This window comes from Macrobrachium nipponense, chromosome 2 (assembly GCF_015104395.2).
Source record: "Macrobrachium nipponense isolate FS-2020 chromosome 2, ASM1510439v2, whole genome shotgun sequence".
In the NCBI taxonomy this organism is placed as follows: Eukaryota; Metazoa; Arthropoda; class Malacostraca; order Decapoda; family Palaemonidae; genus Macrobrachium; species Macrobrachium nipponense.
Window position 1 is genome coordinate 97,414,905 of NC_087201.1, and position 23,261 is coordinate 97,438,165.

General features: G+C 41.0%; 1 protein-coding gene across 2 annotated transcripts in view; it reads left to right on the plus strand.

Moving 5' to 3' along the window:
- Positions 1-23,261, plus strand: part of LOC135220821 (DDB1- and CUL4-associated factor 13-like) — a 111,449-nt gene that overhangs the window by 34,063 nt on the left and 54,125 nt on the right. The window lies entirely within an intron of this gene.

The following is a 23,261-nucleotide window of genomic DNA, read 5'->3' on the forward strand; positions in this document are numbered from 1 at the left end:
GAGGGTGGGGTTACGAGGAAACCCCCACCCGATCTTGGCGTGCCTTCGGCAGTTCTTGATGAAAACGCCCCAGACTGCCCTATAAGGTGCCGTGCACACGTGCACGAATCCTGAAGGATTGCTTCTCGTCCATCCGAAGGTCACCCTCCCCGAGCAGGGGTTGGAGCTGTTTCCCGGAAGGACTCGCGCCCTCTAAATTTTTTTTGTAAAAGGGGCGGGGGGGGGGGGGGGAAAGCTTTGTAGAGGAGGACGCTTCACGTTTCCTCTCTTCTCTCTCTCGTTATCGCGTTCCAGTGAGAAGTAAGAAGGCGGGAACGTTTCGGACCTGATTCACGTGGTACGGTCTTTCACCGAGAAATATGAAATGGTAAAGTCTTAGTAGCAGGACGCGCGAACGCTTTTGAGTAGCGGACGTACCGAGGTTTTTGTTACTGTGAGGAATAAGGAAGGCGTTCCACCCTCGCCAGTCGCCACCCCCCTCCTAGAGATGTTATCTCCGATTGTTTGACGCCTGTCAGGAGGCGAGGACGCTTTTCTGACACGCTTCTTTTGACGCTCGGCTTGGACGGGACGTTCGGCCCCATGGACGCCAGGCGCGCGCTGGAGGGTGCACGCCAATTAGGAAGGCTGCACCAGTGGACGCCTGAAGCGCACTCCAGCAGGCGCGCCACGTGGACGACGAGCGTGACTCGCTGTCTGGCCAGGTGGAACGCCGAGCGTGCTCACTGCTCGCCAGTGGAACGCCGAGAGCTGCCCCCGGCCGCCAGCGCAACGCCAGTGGTGACGTCTGGCTTGAACGGTTTCTATTGAACTCTTCAACGCTCTTGTTTACGATTTGGGGCCTCAAGAAATTTTTACGCTTACCTTAGGTGATACCTTATACCTCACATGCAAAGAATGTGAAGTAAGCAGTGGCTTCGGAGGATAAGCTTAAAGTGAACAGGGGACAAACTTCGTTCTTACGAAACCCAGGCAATAATGGACCCTGGGTTCGTGAATTAACAAGATCTTGTCACTCTTCTTCTCGCATAATTTATTGCTTTTCGCAAAGGGTGGATGGGAGTTATAAAGGAAAGCTCCTAGGGAAGATCTCGTTTTCTCTACCGCAGTCAAGACTTTGCGATAAAGGCAGTTACGGGTTAGGTAAAAGGGCTCGATGGTCCTGCACGGTCAGGGACTCTCGGCCAATGTTCCAGTAGGATCTTGCAAAGGTTACTATCAAAAGGACGCTCTTTCAGGAAAAGCGCCAAAGAAGGGACACTTCTTTTACCCATAACTGCCAATAAATGTTTTAAGCTTTAGCAGGCTTTAGTTGTGATACGGGAAGAGGAAGCTGGTTGAGGAGAATTTCTTTCCTCTTCCCAAGGATAATTTCTTTTGCAAGGCTTTTTTAGCCCATCTGAAAGGGTTTTTCAGATGATTAGGTTTTGTTAGTTTTCTAGTCGGGGACTACCGCCTGCCGAAATTCGAAACATCGTCGTTTCACCCCTGCCGTAACGCATAGTCCTAAACCTTAAAGGATTCTTGACCTCCCCTTTCCCCGTTTGAAGAGGGAATGGAACGGAAAAAATAAAATGCTCGATTTCCTGGGATTAACGTTTTGTCAAATTCAGTTGACTTTCCCCCCATTGACAAGATACTATCGTTTTGTCAAGTAAGCTGGGTATCCCCTCCCCCATTGACAAAAAAATCTCTTCGTCCCGTAAATGGGGATTAGTTCTCATTGACAAACATCTTCATTAACTTGACATTGAGTAAGAGAATAAAAGATTTATTGACAAGATTCGGAAGAGACTCTCAGTTCGTCATTCGCAGGACTCGTACAAGAAATAGACTTGTTTAGACTACGTCAATGAACGCTTATGTCCAATTAACATAGAAGCTTGAGCTGACTGCTTCGATTCTTCTCTTAAGTTTTTGTTCATGAAACTTGCCTGTCCAGATATGTATGTAGCTGTTATTTCCGAATTCAGCTACATAAAGATATATATATATTATATATAAATATATAATATTATATATATATATATATAATATATATATATATAATATATTATATAGCTCGCCAGGTAAGTATGAACAAACTTTATTGTATCATAAACAAAAATATCATTTTGCTTTAGCGTCTTCATTTTATTTCTGGTTGGTTCAAAGTCATATACGCTTTGCTGTAGTTGACCATCCTCGAATGGCAACCCGAGAGGGTCGATTGTCTATTTTAAGGAACATTTAATCGTTACTCCCTGCAGCACTTCCAGGAATGGTTCCGATTTATCTTGTTTTACCGGTTGTAGGGTAGTGTTACTGACGACACAAACGCATCTATATATTTAGGCGTTTTTCTGTTTCGACCTTAAATATACCAGATTGAGAGTCTTATCTGCTCCCAAAAAATAACCGGAACCATATTTCTTCGTAGAATAGGGTGGGTAGCTGGCAACCCAGACATAAAGTTAAGAGTACGGGACATTCGTAAAGCTGCTGGCTGCTGCTGTCACCGCTGTCCTTCGTCCTCCAGTCCAACTGAGCCCACCCAGTAACAAAGATCTGTGCGCTGTCAGCGCGGGGGTAGGTTACGTTCTCTATCTACTTGCGGGATTGGTCATGACTAAACCGTATATCTGTGCTGGCGGTTACCGTCTCTCCTGCGGGATATTGGAACTGAACTAACTATATTCTGTCCTACAATCACGGACTTTAGCCTAAGATTGAAGGGAATTTCGTTACGTGGATGAATAAACGTTGCATTCGTTGTTTTGCCCTACTATGTTCAACAGAAGTTATTCTCGTTAATCCGTTTCGGTGCTCGTTCATCCGCACGGGTACTAGATAACTACCGAGGTCTACCGCAACATTGCACTTTTATATGCTCTCCTGCTTAGGCAAAGCGCAGCCTTATTAGGGAAGTAAGCATACTCGGGGAGGGAATGGATGAGCTTGCTGGGGACCATTTCCTTCCTGAAGAAGTTTTGTTTCCCCGAATAGACTGCAATTAAGATCACAGTTTTTTCCGACCGGGAAACTGAAATATTATTCAAGATCTAGGAATGATTCTGAACATCTCTCAGTGCGTCTATCACCTGAGGTGATAGAAAGAGGTGCCGGATATCTGGATAGGGTTTCAAATGTCCTGGATCTTAATCTGAAAGAAGTAAAGCGATTCGGTAGTCCCTCCAGTCCTCGAAACGAGTTTTTGGGAACCAGTGGTCCAGATCAACTCTGATATTCCACAGCTCTCTCATATCTTAAGAAGTATCTTCTCTCGGTCCCTGTTCGAGTTTTACGAGAAGGAGCCTATTATAACAACAGGCGTAGAATGTAACGATCCTCTAGAGGTTCGTTACAGGATTGCAAAAGTCCGTACGAATCGTCTCGATCGACGGCGAGCAACTATTGACTTCCGAGTGGAATATTTCTTTAGAAGTAAGTTTGAGAGTTGTGGAGACTTTAGGGACGCCCTTTCATTCTTCTCTTCGATATGTTAGGACGAAGAGGCTTCTTCTTCTCTGCTCCCTTATTCTCGATCCGGGATCGGTACCATTAAACGCCATCCTATGATATTGAACGGGGATGGATGTTTAGTCTTTTTTCCCCTTTTTCAATCGCTTAGGAAATGTAATAAGAGGATTTATGACGTCACAGGGAGCGACAATGACGCTGATCGCCCCATGTTGGCCTTCAGGATCCTGGATTCACAGAGGTCACATACTTCCTAGTTCACTTTCCAAGGACCTTTTCCGAGAGAGTCGGTCTACTCTAACTCGAAAGGTACCTATAACCTCTCCGCTCTGAGTCTGACTACGTTCAGACTATCGAGATGTTGACAGGAATAAGATTACCGTCTTCCTTTTCCGTCTGAAGAATGGGATAAGCTGGCAGTCACAACTATTAAAGAATACGCAAATATGTTGTTGACGGTCCTTTGGGCTCAGAGATTTGCGTCTGTCAAACAACAAAGCCCTTCACGATCTTTGAGTTCTGTGAAATCTCGAAACTCGCTCACCATCTACTTTTTGTCTCACCGTTTTCTCGGAGTCAGACACTCGTGCGAGATCAGGAGACATATAGTAGCCCTGAGTTTCTTGTTGACGAAGTCGGTTGCGTTTATACACCCCCGATGATCGTTTAACATGAGACCAGGTTGGACTGTCAGGCATTCGTCCTTCGGGACTGAATCGCCTTTTTTGCTCCTCGCTCTTTCTCCTGGCACCAGAAGCTCGAGTCAGGAGTGGCTTCAGGAGTTGATTCGCTAACGACGTTGGGTTGCGTTGATACACCACCCCCCAAGGTTTGCTTAGCTTGAATCGCCCAGGCAGTCCAAACACTCATCCTTCAGCGAAGAATAGTGCCTTATGGTCTTCAGGGTACGCCTTGCTGTCCTTGATTCGTCTGACTGGTCAACTGGTCTGGTCACCTGACGTTAGTACAGACGGACTGACTGTGCATGTCCAGATCGAAGCTTTCAATATGGAACTTAGACATAGTCTGAAGTTCTTGATGTCAAAGCATTCGAACATCTCCTACCTGTTAACTTCTTGCATGTGATCAGGAAGGCATTTTTCTAACCACCCTAGATACGACAAAGAGGGTTAGTGAGATTTTAAGCCATCGTCACAAGTTTTGGCTTTAGAGAACACAAGGCGGTGTGCTCTCTAAGCTTTTCGTTATGGCCTAAGAATGGAAACCCGTTTTATCCTTGGGCCAGGAGCTTGGAAGCAAGGATGGCACAAGTTAGTGGGCAGGAGCCAGAGAGAGTCCTGTGCCCTGTCAGGTCTCTCAAGTTTTATCTACATAAAACTCAAGAAAGTCGAAGTCGTACGGGACAATCTGCAGTGTTCCGAAAAGACCAGACTTGCCCATATCGAAGAACACCCTGGCTTTATTGTTAAGGAGGTCTTTCAAAAAAGCTCCTTCTTTGTGTTTGCACAAAGATTTGAAATCTTTGGATTTGAATGCTCACGAGGTGAGGGCGCGGCCTCGGAAGCATTTCAACAGAGCATGGCACTCAGCAACATCCTGGAGTACCATGTTCTAGCGAAGCAACTCTGTGTTCAATTCACCACTCCCTGCGAGATGTGAAGATGGCATATGAGATCTGCTGCTCGCTAGGGCCATACGTGTCTGCAGACACAATCTTGGGGGCAAGAAGTACCACTCATCCTATCCTGTAGAAAATGGTTAGGAAGAGCTCTTAATTTAGTAGTTGAGTCGCCGATAACGGTGACTTCTTAACTCTTAAGCCTTAGTTAACACACCTTAACTTTGGCTAGGTGGGTCAGGTGGTGATATATATTTTTATATATATATTTATTTTACTTCTTAGCCCTCATGTATGGTCAATATGGTCTAGTCACGTCGTGTCTCGCCCCTGTTGACAGATCATCTGGAGTGCACCAGCTATATAGGTCTCTACCTCGCTGGCAACTCTAGTAGCACAAGCAGACTTACGCGGCAGTAACCACGAAGTCAGCTATGCTAACAGGTAAGGAATCAAGATATCAATTATCTGCATATATATGTTTCCTAAAATCTTCTATTCTGTCTACTCCCACCACCAAAGGTGGGATTCAGCTATATATATATCTGACAGGTAAGTTTCATGAACAAATGATATTGTAATGATACAATTAAGTTTGTTCATACTTACCTGGCAGATATATATAATCAAGTACCACCCCCCACCACCCCTCAGGAGACAGTGGAAATAAAAATTATGAATAGAAAATGGGAATGATTCTGATACCCGCCTCCCAGCGGCGGGAATGGGTACTAACCACCTGACTCCCACTGCGTGTGTCGTAGGTTTTTAAAATTCTGTCGGACTTCAGAAAATACAGCTATATATATATCTGCCAGGTAAGTATGAACAAACTTAATTGTATCATTACAATATCATTTTTTTTCTATTCGAAATTATAGCAATAGTCAGTATTGCAACTTTTTATTTTATTTTATTGTCAGGATATTTTTATTGCCAATTATCAGTCCTTATGTATCAAGAAGAGAGAAGGAAACATAGTACAAAGGTATCTCGACATACGAAGGGCTCAACTTACGAAAATAGTTCAGGATACGAAAGGTTGTTGCTGTAAAGTCCGGAAATTCGCCTGGACCACCGATAACAATTTTAAAACTCGCTTGCCGCCAACTGAGTAGACTCGCCACCATCCTCGCGCTCTCCCATTGGTTCCTGATACTAGTCACTGATATAAGATCCTGCTCTCTTATTGGTCAGCATCTCTCCCATCATGCATCTACGTAGCGGTGTGTTTTTTCGGCCACTTGGTAGCAGCATCGTTTCTGTACGTACGCCGAATTAGTACGTTCTATATGATTTCGTTTATTAACGTAAATTTGTTAGTGATTTCGTTGTAGTACTACTTTATCGTGTTGTGTGAGAACTTTAGTACGTATATACGTATACTACATAACTTAATTACATACAGTATATACGTAGTCATGGGTCCCAAGAAAGTTGAAGTTCATGGAAAGAAGAGGATGCTTTATTTGGAGACAAAGATGGAGATAATTAAAAAGTATGAAGTTGGCATGCAATTGAGTGTGATTGCCAAGGAATATGGCCGAAATCCGTCGACAATAGGCACCATCCTTAACCCCTTTCCTCTCACATTTATTATCCCAACTTCCAGTCTTTATGAAGCATATTTTTTTATTGTTTATTTCTAAAGTATATGCTAGAGTGATAAATCACCTTGAATATTTCTTCAAAAAAAAAATTATTTTGTCAGGATAGTCTTCAACTATTACATAACTTCTCAAGGCCGAGTTTTCTCGGAAATTATAAAAAGCAAGGAAAATAACAAATAAAGAATACTATATTTATTGCATTTTCATCTATAATTTTATTCTTTCATAATTCTTCAGTATTACAACAAAATAATTACACATGATAAATGTAAAACTTTGTAACATAACTGATCTTCAAAAGAAAATAAAAGGAGCAAAAAAAAAAAAAAAAATTTGCACTTATGAAAAAATGCAATATGATATAGTAAAGCATGGTGACTAACAAAGGAGAAAAAATATGATGACAAAAATATAATAACTTTCAACAGAAAATGTAAAAGGTTTCATTATCACAAAGAGAGAAAGATTCTTGCCTTTATGAAAAAGTAATAGAGAAGGACAAATTGAAATTAAAGGTTTTACCTTCATCATAATGAATAGTACTTTTCTTTCCGTATTACCTATTTCAGCTTTATATTTTGAAAATAAATGTATTTACTCCTGTACAGAACATAAAATAAAATAAATTCTTTCATCTTTTCCTAAAACTTATGCTTTGTGTGATGTATCCTAGAGCAAGGAGTTATACACAGTGCTACATCACACACTAAACAGCAGTATCTGCTTTCTTTCCCTAGCCTTTTTCCACTTGCATCTCGCTTTCTGCTACAAACTACACATTGTCTTGTGTGGTTACTTTTCTTTTCTGTAGGTGGAACGACACCTGGGAAATGCCTTTCTGTAAGATGAAGAGGGTGAGGTATACTACTTGGTTGTCCTACTTTTGATGACATCATAGGTGTATGGTACTTTTTTACTGTCTCGTCTATCACTTGAAGACGGTACTTTAGAGCTGTTGCTTCTCCTCATGATTTGAGATACAAAAGATAGGAATTCCACAATGCGAAGTCGACAATATGAAAGAATATTTTCTTGTAATACCTCTTTCTCCTTTTACTTGTAAGAGGATAATCCTGGAGACGTTGATCTACTTTATCAACCCCTCCCTATCAACCCCTCCCATTGTGTTATTGTAGTCCATAACTATACTCTGGCTACGAAAGGTTGAGACTTTCCTGCAATTAGCAGCGTTGACATGTCTCCCATCTTGCCAAAGGAGGTATTTAATCCTAATCCAAAAAGGTACATTTTCATGATTAACCCATGGCCACCGATTAACTTCCTTGAGGCTAAGGTTAATCTGGAGAATGGAGGGAGGTGACAGACAATCGAGACAATCCTCTTATTACTGTTACCACGGTGTGACCTGTGGTCACTTCCCTTAATCATCCATACACGAGGAAATTGCAACGCCGCTCAAAATCTACCAAATTGTCACCCTTTTTCCTGAAAAGTTTGAACCGAGTATAAGAAAATATGGCAGCAGTGCTAATCACCCTCGAGTCTCAACCTTTTGTAGCCAGAGTATAGTTTAGGCTTCTTCACAAATTTTCCTTTTTTTTCTGTTTCTACCATTTCTGTGTTATGCATTGTGGAAAGTAATACAACATTTTTCTTATCCTTCCATTTTATTGCTGTTACTTTTCTTCTTTTGTAAGCCACCATACCGCCTTTCTGCAGTTTTTCTTGTTTCAATCCAGAGGGCATTTCCTTTCTACTAACACGGACAGTGCCATATATGTCTGTTTCATTTTCTGTCAGTAAATCTGCTAATTGGGGAGAGTTATAATAGCTATCCATTGTAAGGCAATAGCCTTTTTTCAGTAATGGCTTCATCAGCGTCCTCATAAAATTTTTTTGAAGACACGGGAAGGTCTTCATAATCATTATCAAACATTGTTCCTTGACTTGTATAAATGACAAAATTCCAAACGTATCCAGATTCTGATTCACACATGAAATATTTTATCCCAAATCTAGTTCTTTTTAGTGGCAAATATTGTACCCAACCAAGACGTCCTTTATAAAGTAAAAGATTTTCATCTATAGCTACATTTTGTGCAGGCATGTGCTTACTTTTGAATTTGCTAACAATGCTATTATAAAACTTCCAGATTTTGTTGAGCTTTGGGCAAGGATGAGTGGCAGGGTCAAAATCCTCATTATTTGACAAATGCAAATATACTGCTTTATTTTGTAAAATCTGCAATGTGGCATAATTTTAGCAAAAATTGGTGTATGTAACACAGGCATCTTAGACCAATATTGGCTTTCTTCAGGTTTCTTTACAATCCCCTGTACCATAATAACACTAAGGAAAATCCTCATTTCTTCCCGATATGTTGGATGCCATTTCTTTTTCTCTGTTTCTGATTTTTGTTTCTGACTTTCCACTCAACTTTTGTTCAGCATTCCTGTTCGTCTCTGTACAATAATGTCTAAAATATTGTCATCAAGAAATGACTCAAAATACTGAATATATGTATTTTCTTCATCATCTTCAGTATTATATACATGATGAATTATATTATCACCAATAAAGGGAAATGCAGGCTGTGGAGGAGAGGGTGGTTTATCATCTGTAATTGTTATTCTTTGCCAGCCTTGGTTATCGGGAACATTATCATCATCATCTTCATCTGAAGTATCAAGAGTATTCTGACGTCATATCACCATCACTTTCGCTCCCTGAATTGTCCATTCCATCATAATACTCTGTATCACTGTCACTCATGATAGTTATAATAAAAGAAAATCCACGAAAAACAATGGAAATCTTGCCTGATGAAAGGACACGTCTCCAATGGCCAACTGGAGCCAATGTAGCTACAATTTTCTAAAAAAAAAAGGCACATATCCATAGAAAACGGCTTTCTATAGTGGGAGACTAATATAAACAACACCAGAGTTTACTGGGAGTTGCTAGGAAATAGATAACAGAATTTCGAGTATACTCGGGCTTACTGAAATATAACTTATCTTAAACCTGGGAATACATGGGGTTGAGCGAGAAGAGGTTAAACAGAAGGAAGCCATCAAAGCAGCTACACCTTCCAAGGGCGTGACTATTTTGTCTAGGAAGAGGAGCCACATGCACGACAAGATGGAAGGGCTGCTTCTTGTCTGGATAAAAGACAAAGAAATTGCTGACGATACAATAACCGAGATGGCAATCTGCCAGAAGGCCAGTGCTATTTTCGGCGATTTGATTGCCCAGGCCGAAGACGATAGAGGAGAAGGGACATCGACGCCAACCCCAGACTTCAAGGCTTCTCATGGTTGGTTTGAAAAAATCCGTAAACGGACTGGCATCCATTCGGTGGTGCGGCATGTGGAGGCTGCCAGCTTGGACACGAAAGCGGCCGAAGCCTTTATTAAGACGTTCGACGAGATGACAATCAAGGAAGGCTACAGTTCTCAGCAAGTCTTCAATTGTGATGAGACTGGCCTTTTTTGGAAAAAAATGCCTTGTTGGACACACATCACGCAGGAAGAGAAAAGGCTACCAGGGCATAAGCCTATGAAAGACAGGCTTACGCTTGCACTTTGTTCGAACACCAGAGGGGGTTGTAAGGTCAAGCCCCTACTTGTGTATCATTCGGAGACTACTCGAGCCTTCAAGGCCCACAAAGTACTAAAGGAGAAGCTTCCAGTGATGTGGAGGGCTAATGCGAAAGCCTGGGTAACGAGACTTTTGTGCACCGAGCGGGTAAATCTGTGTTTCGGCCCGACAGTGAAGAAATTCTTGGAGAGAAGTGCCTCCCTCTGAAATGTCTGCTGTTGTTGGACAGTGCCCCTGCTCACCCTCCTTAACCCTCGAGGAAGATGTCCTAGTGGAGTATTCTTTCATCAAGGTTCTTTATCTACCGCCTAACACCACCCCTCTCCTCCAGCCCATGGACCAGCAAGTGATATCGAACTTCAAGAAGCTGTATATGAAACATCTTTTCAAGAGATGTTTCGACATAACCGATACCACAAACCTCACATTGCGTGAATTTTGGAAGGAGCATTTCAATGTTGTGATATGCATCTGACTCATCGATCAAGCTTGGCAGGAGGTTTCGAGGCAAACCTTGAATTCTTCGAGGAGGAAACTCTGGCCTGATGCCATATCCGCCCAAGACTTCGAGGGATTCGATGTGGGTGAAGCTGATGCAGATTGAGGAACAGTTGACAATTCTAAAACTGTTTCGCAACCAGATCTTGGCGAGATCGTTGCACTCAGCAAGTCCATGGGGCTGGTCGTCGATGAGGACGACATCAATGACCTTCTCGAGGAGCACCAAGAGGAGGTTACGACGGATGACCTGAAGGAGTTGGAGGCCATGCAACATAACGTCGTTCAAGAAGAGTTCTCTAGTAGCGGCGAGGAGGAGGAGGACAACCCTATGACAACGGCAGAAATTAAGGATGCTCTAGCTGCTTTTCATAAGGTGCAATCATTTGTCGAAAAGAGACACCCTGAAAAGGCTTACACAGGTCGTATGCTTGCGCAGTTCAATGACATTTGCCCAAGTCGTTTCAGGAACATTGTGAAAAGCAGGCAGAAGCAATCTTCCTTGGATAGTTATTTTTTTAAAGAGGCCTTTAGTAGGAGTAAGCAAACAGGAAGATCCAAGTAAGACGAAAAAACAAAGATGAAAGTGGTGAAGAAATTGAAATTTTGTAAAAAATAGTAAAGTATAAAAAAGTAAAAAAAAAATAAAAAATAAAAAAAAGAAATTTAATTTTAAGTTTTTTGTAAAGTTAAGTGTTAACGTTTTGTGCCATTTGTTGATGTGTTTCGTAAAGTTTAGTGTTAATGTTTCCTGTCATTTTTTAATGTGTTTCGTAAAGTTAAGTGTTCATGTTTTCTGCCATTTGTCCTCCTCCTCTGTCGCCACTTTCGGAGATCGCCTCACTCGAAAGGCAAGGTTCCACATTTTACTACATACGTATGTATGTACAGTATTTCTTGTACCATGTACACTAATTAACTTTATTTAGAGGTATGTAGTACATATTAGTAGTATATGTAGTTTAAGTTAGGTATTGAATGGTCAAAATTGTTGTATTTCATTATTTATAGGTCGATTTAGCTTTATTATAAAATTTGATGGGGTGTTTTTGTAGGGCTTGGAACGAATTAGGCAATTTACATGTAAAATGTGGTTCAAGATAAAAAAAAAATCAGGTTACGAAGGCCGCTTCGGAACGGATTAATTTCGTATCCTGAGGTACTACTGTATCAGGAATTCAACCATTTCCCTTAATTTAAATTCTGGAAATTTTGAAACTTATAATGCCAAGTTAGCTTTAAAGGAATTAAAGGATGCTCTATCATCTTCGGAATCCACTTCTCCCGGGGTTTGTTAACATTCTTTATAGCATGATTAAAAATCTTCCATTCTGCTATGTCTTATGTTCGTAAAATCTTTAACAAAATATGGGAAACTGGTATTCTCCCCACTTCTTGGAAGATTGCAGTTGTTGTTCCCATTAAGAAACCATTGAAGGATCCACATCTTCCTACAGGCTATCGGCTTATATCTCTTACAAGTTGTGTGTGCAAATTGTTTGAGAAGAGGGTGAATTCTAGACTAATGTGACATCTAGAGAAAAATGGTTTGTTATCATCTGTCCAATTTGGCCTTAAGAGAAATTGTTCCACTCTGGACCCACTAGTAAGATTATCAACCCAAATTCATCAAGGTTTCTCAAAGTGGAGTCAGAATATTGGAGTATTCTTCTATCTCGAAAAAGTTTATGAGGCCACTTGGTGTTTTGGTATTATTAAGCAGCTCCATGACGTGGGAGTACAAGGTAATATGTTAAGTTTCATCATATTATTTCTAAGTGATAGGCATATTAAGGTTAGAGTTGGAAATACCTTGTCTGATGCTTTTGAGCTGGAGGAAGGCATCCCACAAGTATTTGTAGATGACCTTGCTATATATGTCACAAGTTATGATGCTATTGCAGCATGTAATATCTTGTAAAAGTCAATTAATGCAATCAGCAATTGGGCGGATAACAATGGCTTTCAGTTCCTCCCTTTCAAAACTGTGGCGGTTTGTTTTAACAGAAGTACTACTCGAAAGGAAACAATCCCACATACAGGCAGTCCCCGGGTTACGACGGGTTCGGCTTACGACGTTCCGAGGTTAAGGCGCTTTTCAATTATATTCATCAGAAATTATTTCCAGGGTTACGACGCCTATAACTGATCTGCCAGAAGAAATGAGACCAAAAATGCAAAATAAATGATATTTTAAGGTTTTTTTTAATGAAAAATGCAATAAGAATGCAGTTTACATAGTTTCGAATGCACCCAAAGCATTAAAAGTAAGGTTTTCTTTGGATTTTTGACGATGTTTCGGCTTAAGACGATTTTCAGCTTGTGACGTGTCTCAAGAACAGAACTCCCGTCATAACCCGGGGACTGCCTGCATTAAGCTGAAAGACACACTAATATCATATGAGGAGGAGGTGAAGGTTTTAGGGATGATCTTTGATAACAAACTAACATGGGTTAGTCATATTGGCTCCTTGAAAACTAAGGTAAAGTTGTAGTCCCATAGCATTTTGAAAGTAGTCTCAGGTTTTAACTGGGGTGCTGATAAGAGGTCACTTTTATGGTTACATATATGACTCTGCTGGGCAAAGGAGGGAGGAGAGATGGGAACCCTTTGAGGAAACTGAATTGGTTGCAGTATGCAAAGGTTGATAACAAAATTAATTTTATTCACATATTAGGCAAGGATAATCAAAGGAGAGAGAGAGAGAGAGAGAGAGAGAGAGAGAGAGAGAGAGAGAGAGAGAGAGAGAGAGAGAGAGAGAGAGAGAGAGAGAGAGAGAGAGAGAGAGAGAAAATACATCAACTTACTGTTGGCAAATAGTAGACTTTTAAAACAGACATGAGTATTTTGCAAACAAATAAGTAATAAGTCCAGATTGCAAGAAAAGAAAGAGAGATAAAATAACTTTTCACAAGGAAGCTGTTGAAACAAACAATCGAAGGCATGCAGAAGATGTTTATTAAAGAGCTTGAGTTACTTTTACAGTAGTAAAAAATCTTAAAAAAGCAATTGCCATAGACAGGTATTTTACCGTGACAAAAATAAAAGTGATTTGGGCAGATAGAGTGTAAGTGAAAGAAAGGGGTGAATCTTCTCTCGCTGTCTGTCTGAGTCTATCGTCTCACTCAGCGCACCGAACTCTTGACTTTAGCAAGCTTTTTTTTTTTTCTCTCTCTTTTTTTCTTGATTGCATTTGATTGTTTTCATTTTTTATCATTATCCTAAACTTTTTGTGAAATAACATTTTATTTTTTATGTGAATTGGTACTGCTTTTACGTAGATATTATAGTAAAGATTCTACTGTCTCTTCTCTCCTTAACAATACCATGATGCACAATAACTTAAAATCATTCATTCATTACTCCTCAAAAATGTAAACACTCCCTCCCTCTACCTCAAGTTAGCTGTGTATCACCGCAATGACGAATGATTTTGTTAATTGTTTATGCTAAATTTTGTTGTGAAAAGCTTTGTTCTTTCATATGCTATTTTGCTAATATTGTTCAACTAGACTATCTCATTTGGCGTACTGAACAGTGGCTCAGTTAAGACTTTTCTCTTTTTTTGTATTGCATTTGATTGTTTTCATATTTTATCATTACGTTAGGTTTATTGGGAAATTCTCTTTTTTATGTGAATTGTTATTGCTTTTACATAATACAGTAATATTTTATCTCTATCTTCTCCTTTCCTCAACATATCAACACCCCCTTGGTCAGTCTCAAGTTAGTTGGGCATGATGTCACTGTTGTTATGTACGATTTTATACATCTTTTATGCTAAATGTTATATTGAAAGCTAAATTTTATATTACATGCTTTATACTTTTATCTATTTTGTCAAGTATGGTTATCATTAAACTATTTATTGTAAATGAAAAAAAGTTTTTTAATACAGTTTAACTTGTAAGACCCAGTAGGCTGTCGAATACAAGTATAAACTAGATAATAGTCAGTTTGAAGTATGAGCATTTGTTCGAAAGATGATACAAAATTTTCTCGAAAATTTCTTTCGAAAAATGGAAAGTTCCACATAAGAAACGTTCGACAAATGAGGCATCATTGTACTCGGATTCTTATAGTGCGCTTATGGCCATTAAGCAATATAACCCTAAACATGCAATTATTCAATGTATTCAAGAATGGCTGTATAGGTTTGCTTCCAAATTCAAATTATAGTCCATTTTTACCTTAGTTTTAAAATAATTTATTATTTTATTCATTCATTCATAAATTGATTTTATTCATTCATTCATAAACCCACTGACATGCATTTCAAACCAAATTCTTATAGCACTGAATAATCCTTTGGATTCCAGTGCTTGGCTTCAAGCCTAAATTTCTTACTCCAATCCATTCCATTCCATTCCATTCGATTTTATAATGCGTATACTATTACAAATAATATAATTAGGTAAATATTTAGTTTGTTCATGAAACTTACCTGACAGAATTTCAAAATTCGCGGCACACGCAGTGGGCGGCCAGGTGGTAGTACCCATTCCCGCCGCTGGGAGGCGGATATCAGGAACCATTCCCATTTTCTATTCATATTTTTCTGGTCGTCCGGTCGGTAAACAACTGTTTACAGACCTCCCCGCCTAGGATTTTGAAACTTCATTAGCCGCTTAAGTATCCTAATTATTCTTTCGATTATTGACTTGGATTTGTGGCTAGGCATACGCTATCGTAAATTTTTTCATTGCATTTGATGTCTGAAGCTAGTTAGCCTAGTTTTAGACTTTGTTGTCTGCATGGGGTAAGGTGAGGCTATTGGAACTTTCGGTAGACACTCGCTTAGTATATATGACGTTTACATGTTTTCTTTGCATTAAGATCAATGTAATTAGTGTAATGTGTGACTGATTACGGAAGAAGTAGCATTCATGTACGCATTTTAGAGCGTGTTAGAATCAGGAGTTTTCCTCCACAGTAAACAGAAGTTAGAAATAATGAACCTTCTAACCTCCTGTAGAATTTATTTTGCCTAACCCTGTGGTATGGCTTACGGACCTAGAAGAAGTGTCTGCTAGAGGATTACATCGAGTAATCTTAGACTAAAGTGCTCGCTCTCCAATCAGTGTTGTGAAGTGTAGTGCCCCTTGTGTTGTGGAGGGGGCGTCAGATCGGCCCCATAATGCCTCTAGGCCTGGGACCCTGTCGGACTCCCAGGACTCAGGGAGAGGGCATGTCGAAAGCCGCAAAAGGGTTACGGGGGCTCCCCACCGATCTGGCGTCCCTTCGGCAGGACCTGTTGACGCTTCCCAGGCTGCTAAAGATCGTGCACGAATCTTGAAGGATTGCTTTCTCGTCCTCCGAGGCGTCCTCCCCGCGCAAGGGTTGGAGCTCTCGGAAGGACTCGCGCCCTCTAAGAAGCTTTAGAGAAGAGGACGCTTCACGTCCTCTCTCTCGTCAGGAGGGAACGTCAGATCGGCCCCATACGCCTCTAGGCCTAGACCTCTGTCGGACTCCCAGGAAACCAGGGAGAGGGCATGTCAAAAGCCGAAGGAGGGTTACGGGTTTTTCACGCTGATCTGGCTTCCTTTCGGCAGGTCCTGTTGTCGCTTCCCAGGCTGCCGAAGATCGAGCACGTGCACGATTCTTGAAGGATTGCTTCTCGTCCTCCGAGGCGTCCTCCCCACACAGGGGTTGGAGCTCTCGGAAGGACTCGCGCCCCCTTAAGAAGCTTTAGAGAAGAGGACGCTTCACGTCCTCTCTCTCGTCATGAGAGGATGAAAGAGTCCTGTGCCCTGTCAGGGCTCTCAAATTTTATTTACATAAACGAAGGAAGTAAGAGGTCCTTCGGGTAATTTATGGTGCTCAGGAAGAGACCACATTTACCCTTTTCGAAGAATGCACTGGCTCTTTTCCTAAGGGACATCTTAAGGAGGCTCATTCATCTGGCCAGAAGAGTGATTTGAGCCTCCTGCGAGTGAACGCTCATGAAGTTAGAGCTGTTTCAACCTCGCTAGCATTCCAAAAGAATATGGTAATCAAGGACATTCTTGATTCCACCTTTTGGAGGAGCAACTCAGTATTTGTCTCCTCTCCTCATGGCGCTCCGTTTACGTTATGTAACGTTCGCTTTACTTCGAAAAAGCAAGCTGATAAGTTTGACGTCCGGCAAGCTGCTTTGCACAGTCAAACAACTTATGTCTCTGGTTCGGCATAAGAAGGGCAATTTAGACGTAAGGAATGCTTTTGGAGGTGCTCCGACGTCCTTTAAGTAGAGACATTCTCCAGGACGCTCGGCAAGCACCTTGCGAGGGTGTCTTTTGGACGCTCGGCGTTCCTTTGCTGAGTGCGTTTCTGGAGATGTTCTTTTTGCATTACTAAGACGCAAGTTGTTGCACAGGCGGCCACTGTCTTTGTAAGAAGGTATGAAGGTCTTAAGGCCCGTCTTGAAGACGAAAGCCGTACGTCTTCCTTTATGTTCACACACTTCAGGAGCAGCGTGCGGGCTCTCCATGGAGACTAGCATGAGGACGTCCCTTGAAAATATTCACGTCATATGCAAAACGCGGTTCGTCATAACATTGAGATGTTGGCAGGTCGCTTGCCAGGACGCCTCTTGGCGGGCCTTGCATGCATCAGGGCGCTCAACGAGATCCTCTCTGAAATGTCGTTCAGAAGACTTGGTGTTCTCTGCTCAGACACGCTCGCAGCTAAGCAGGACGTTTTTTGAGGACGCTCAGCAGGACGCTTTTCCAGGACGCTTTTGAGGACGCCTCAGTTAGGACGCTCGGCAGGACGCTTATGAGGGACGCTTTTGTGGACATTCGCCAGGACGCTCGGTGGAAGCTCGGCAGGACGCTTTGCGAGAGAAAAAGACTTGTAGACGGCGTCTTATTTGCTGTTCAGGACGTTTCTTAGGACGCTTGACGCTTTCTAAACGCTCGTCAAGAGGAGGTTTTTTCAGGACTCTCCACAGGACATTCCTTTACAGAAATTTTTAAAAAGGATTCGGAGTTAGCGGAGAGACAGACCCGAATTTTTTCCTTCGATCCCCTCTTGCCTCTTCATCGATTTTCTCTGAGAATCGGAAGATTATATACTCGGATTCCTGGGTGACTTTCGGTCATGTTAAAGGGTTTTCCCCTATTAGCAAGTGCTAATTGTTTTGTCAAGTAAGGACGTTTTCCCATTGTCAAGATACTAAACGTTTTGTCATTTAAGTGGGGGACCCCTCTAAATGGGGTAGTTCTCATTGACATAGATTTTAACGTTTTTATCGTTTTAAGCGGATAAACTCATTAACAAATTTCGGAAGAGCTCTCATTCATTGTCAGAGGCTCATCCGGGGAGTAAGATAAAACTTGTAGACTAGATCCAGGAAGTCTTATGTCCAATATCATAAGAACATTGAACGTCCTTTTCGATCCTCGGTTCTCACTTGATGATCTCTATTCGAATATTACTCCCTTCTCTTGGCAAGAGTCTTGGCAAAGAAGTCAAGGAGTTCTTTTAAAAAGTCTCATTCATTAGAACGTGGACAGTCGTTTTCCTTTCTTTCTCTCTTCCTCGTCGAGGAAAGATGTTAGTAGAGAATTCGATGTTCAAATTACTACAATACTTACGTAGTTTATCTTTGCGTCATTTTGCTAACGCATGGGTCAAGTCATACGCATATCGTATTTACCTCTGCGGATAGAAGCCGAAAGAACTGTTGTTTCTAATGTATTTAATTGACACTCCCTCCCTTCAACCTTCCAAGAGTTTTCGGAGTGAGAACAACTCTTCAGGTATTGTTACGACAACACCAACTCAGCTTCTGTATTTAGCGAATTCGGTTTCGTTTAAATATGCCTGCTTGAGAGTTTCCTTTTGCTCGATAATATCATACCTATTCCTTCGTAAAGGGAGTAGCTGGCAACTCAGGCAGATAGTGCGAGACGATGAATGAACAAGGCTGCTGTTACTGTGATCTACGCAGTACCGGCGAGCTCTGTGACATGCGCGGTTGGTTACGTCTCTCCCCTGCGGGAATGGCTGACTAAGCCGTCTCTCTGCCCTACAATCTTGGATTTTAGCCTCGGGTTGATTGGAAATTTCTAGTAATCATGAATGAACATGCCTTCCGTTTACTTAGAAAATTTTAACAAGATATCTCTTATACCTGTTCGCGCACGGTATCAGAATTCTGTACGAGTCTACCGCAGCATAGCACTATAATAATGCTCTCCTGCTTATGCAAAGCGCAGTCTTATTTAGGGAAGGAAGCAGGCTGAGTGAGGGAATGGATGAGTTTGCTGGGGACCATTTCCTCGCTGGAGAAGCTTGTTTTCCCTGAATAAACAGCAATTCAGACCTCTACAGTTTTTCCTCACGGAGAAATTGGAATAACATCAAAAGATCTAGTAATAATTCTAATTTTCTCTCAACGGCTTGAGGATCACCTTGGGTGATAGCGAGAGGGTGCCAGACATCCGAACAGAGGAACAGATGTCCTGGCACATTGTCTGAAAGAATTGGAAGCCAATTTGGTCGGCTCTCCAGTTCCTCGAAGGGTGAGTTTTGATCGAGTGGTCCAAATCATCTCGGATAATTTCTCAGCTCTCTCATAGCTCAAGAAGAGAGAGTTGGTTATGGGCTTGGGCACGGAACGTAACGATCCTCAAGAGGTTCGTTAAACTAGTGCACGTCCGTGCGGGTCTTCTCGATCGAAGGCAACAACTACTGACGTCTGAGTAATCCTCACTTAGAAGTATGTCGAAAGTTGAGGAAAGACTGAGGGCGTCCTTTCGTTAAGTTTTTCGTAATATTGAAGATGAAGGAGCTTCCTCTTAAGTTGTTCCCTTATTCATGATCCTAGAGGATTAGCATTAGTCGCCACCATGTTGGCCTTTAAGAGGGTTGGATTCACAGAGGTCATGTAATTCAGAGAGAATTGTCCAAAGACCCTTCCCGAGAGAATCGGTTGTAATCTAACATCGTCACTTAGTGAAGTATCTAATATCTCTCTGAGTCTGAAGGCGTTCAGGACTATCGAGAAGCGATAAGATCTTCAAGATTAATGGCAGTCTCTTGGCCAAGGCAAAGCAATGCTGCCTATTTTCAGTGTTCAATCGGAGGGGGGGGCCGTTTCTGGAGATAGTGAAGGGAAATGACTGTTCCTCCACCTCGACCTCTGTGAATTTCTTTATGGTTCTATCTTTCCGTCTGAAGTATGAGATAAGCTAGAAGTCCTAACTATTGTAGAATATGCAAATATGTTGTTGACGGCCTCTAGGCTCAGAGATTCGGTTCTGTCAAACAACAAAGCTTCACGATCTTTGAGGTCTGTGGAGATCTTGAAATTCTCTGGATCGCAGGTTCCGGCATGGAACTTAGACGTAGTCTGAGTTTCTGATGCCAAAAGCATTTTGAACCTATCCTTTCTGCGAACTTAATACACGTGACCAGAAGGCTAACATTCTAACCGCTCTAGCCACGGCAAAGAGGGTTAGTGAGGTTTTAGCCATCATCAGAGGTTTTAGCTTTAAAGGACATAATGCGGTCTGTCCTCTAAGCCTTCCGTTCTTGATAAGAACGAAAACCTGTCTAACCCTTGACCCGAAGGCTTGGAGACCAAGGGTATGGCACAAATTATTGGGCAAGGGCATTAGAGAGTCCTGTGCCCTGTCGGGTCTCTCAAGTTTTATCTTGATAAAACTATAGAAAGTCGAGGTCAACGGACAATCTGCTGTGTTCCGTAAAAGACCAGACTGGTTCATGTCCAAGAACACCCTGGCATTATAGTCAAGGAGTTCTTTTAAGAAGTCTCATTCATTATGTTTGCATAAAGATTTGAGAGGCCTCGGAAGCATTTCAACAGAGCATGACACTCAGTAACATCCTGAGTGCCACGCTTTAGCGAAGCAACTCTGTGTTCGCTTCACACTCCCGACGGGATGTGAAGACGACATTTGAGATCTGTAAGTCGCTAGGACCATACATATCCGTAGATATATTATTGGGGGCAGGAAGCAACACGAATCCTATCCTATAGAAAAGGGATAGGTGTGCTTTTAACTTTGAAGGGTTGGTCGCTTGAGGCGCGTTCCTTTTCTTTAGCCTAGAAGTTATGGAACTAACTTTGATAGGTTAGGTCAGGTGGTGGTTTTAGCTTCGTTGCCCTCAGAAGTATGGTCATATGGTCTAGTCACATTGTGGTCACGCCCCCGTTGACAAATCATCTAGAGCGCACCAGCATTACAGGTCTCTACCTCGCTGGCAACTCTAGTAACGCAGAAGCAGACTTTGGTGACAGTAATCACGAAGTCGGCTATGCTAACAGGTGAGGAACCAAGATGTATATCATCTACTTAATTTAGTTTCCTAAAAATCCTATTCTGTCTCTTCCCACCATCCGAAGGTGGGATTCAGCTATATATATATCTGTCAGGTAAGTTTCATGAACAAAATGTTATTGTTATAATACAATTAAGTTTGTTCATACTTGCCTGGCAGATATATATAATTAAAGTGCCCACCCACCTCCCCTCAGGAGACAGTGGCACTGATAAAATATGAATAGAAAATGGGAATGGTTCCTGATATCCGCCTCCCAGCGGCGGGAATGGGTACTACCACCTGGCCGCCCACTGCGTGTGCCGCGAATTTTGAAATTCTGTCGGACTTCAGAGAATACAGCTATATATATATCTGCCAGGTAAGTATGAACAAACTTAATTGTATTATAACAATAACATATTTTATGAATAATCTGAGGAGATTATTGAGGAAGGGTTTCATTTTGATTTAATTTTAATGTATCTTATATTTTCTTATGGGAGGTGGTGTTGAAGGATTATTTATGTAATACATAATTCTTCTAATTAAATAAATTACTATCTGGCAGATAAGTTACTTTCTTAAAATTCTAGTAGATAAGTTACTTTCTTAAAATTCTAGCAGATAAGTTACTTTTTAAAAATTCTAGCAGATAAGTTACTTTCTTAAAATTCTGTAGCTTGTAGTTACTAGGTCAGTATAATGGTAATGGGTTACCTCTTTCAGTGTAGTTTAAGGTTTGTATGACTGAATTAAAAGATCTATATATTTGAACTCCAATATCTATCAGGGCTGGAACTGTTGCCTTGTACAATCATTAGGTTGACCTGTCAGCCCTTGCCAAGTAAGATTAATTTTTCTAATAAGTTGAAGTCATTTTAACTTGTGCTTTTCATATATGCAATATGAACTTTCCAGTTGTTATCTGTCTAAATTTAGTTGTAGGAATTTTATACATGAGGGAATTGCTGAGCAATATGTTGTTCTGCAGCTGAAAAACATACTTGAGGTCTTGTAGACTGAAATGGTTTGGACTTATTATGAGAATTGAGTGGGAGGTTAGTCAGAAGAGTTGTATACTTTATGTAGTGGTGCTAACAGAATGAATATTGTTAGGAATGCTCAGAAAGAACGTACCGTATATTTCCATACATAAGACGACCTTTAAATCCTAAAATTCCCCCTAAAAAATAGGGGTTGTCTTATACTGCAATACTAAAGATCAAACGTTGAATACTAAGATGCATATCAGTAGGCTAGCCTCAGCCTCGGTGCTATAGCCTAACCACCAACATACATAAAGATTCACTTTATGAAATAAACTGATAATAAAGGTAATAAATTCATTTTACCATATATATTATTGACATGTCTTCATAACAAATTGCCTATTTGTGAAATAATTCTAAATCAGTGAAAGAAACATTTATCTATGTGATCCCAGCTGAGGATATGTAAACATCGAGTTGTGGTTGCGCACCTTTATCTTTCGGTAACCTTTAAGAAATTTCATTAGTAGTGTAATTACAGTAGTAATAACATTTATTATAACATATTTATTTTTCATTAAAGGTTTCTCATACATATCACAAGATTGATCACATGTACCACGATCTAAGGGATTCCAGTCTGGTTCTGGCGAGTCGACTTAGGCTTCGTCGATATACAAATCATCTTCGGTACTGTTCATGGCATTTTAAAAATTATTTTATGACACTATATTTTCACGTTCCCTCTGTGCTTTTATGACAAATGCAGTAAACATCAGATGAGGCAGCACACAAAGCTGTTTGTGATTTAAAATTGTAACTTTCAAACATTTCAGGCATATGAAGATGATTGTGTACCATTGTTATTGTTCATTATTGTAGTATTATTAGTGGTTGTTTGAGAATGGCGACGAAACGTAAACAAAACAATGGTTGCCCTTTACCGTGTCCTTCTGCGTGAAAATCATAGACTCGGGTTTGTTAAACCCAACTTTGATAATTTACAAAAGGACTGTATGTATCTCTTAGTTAAGTTCCATTTAGCAACCAAAGACAGTGATGGTATCAGTAAAAAGCGATCAGCTGAGACTGTAAACAACCCTAGAATGCAAATGGCACATCATCATTTTTTCTTATAATGTAATACATTAATACATGTAATATGATTTCAGTTAAACATGTTTGATTTGATTTATTAATATTCTTTGTACAACTATTATTCGACTTGGCATAAACAACAATCGAATTGAGAAACAGCTGATTCCTGACGTCATTTACCGTAACTATCGAG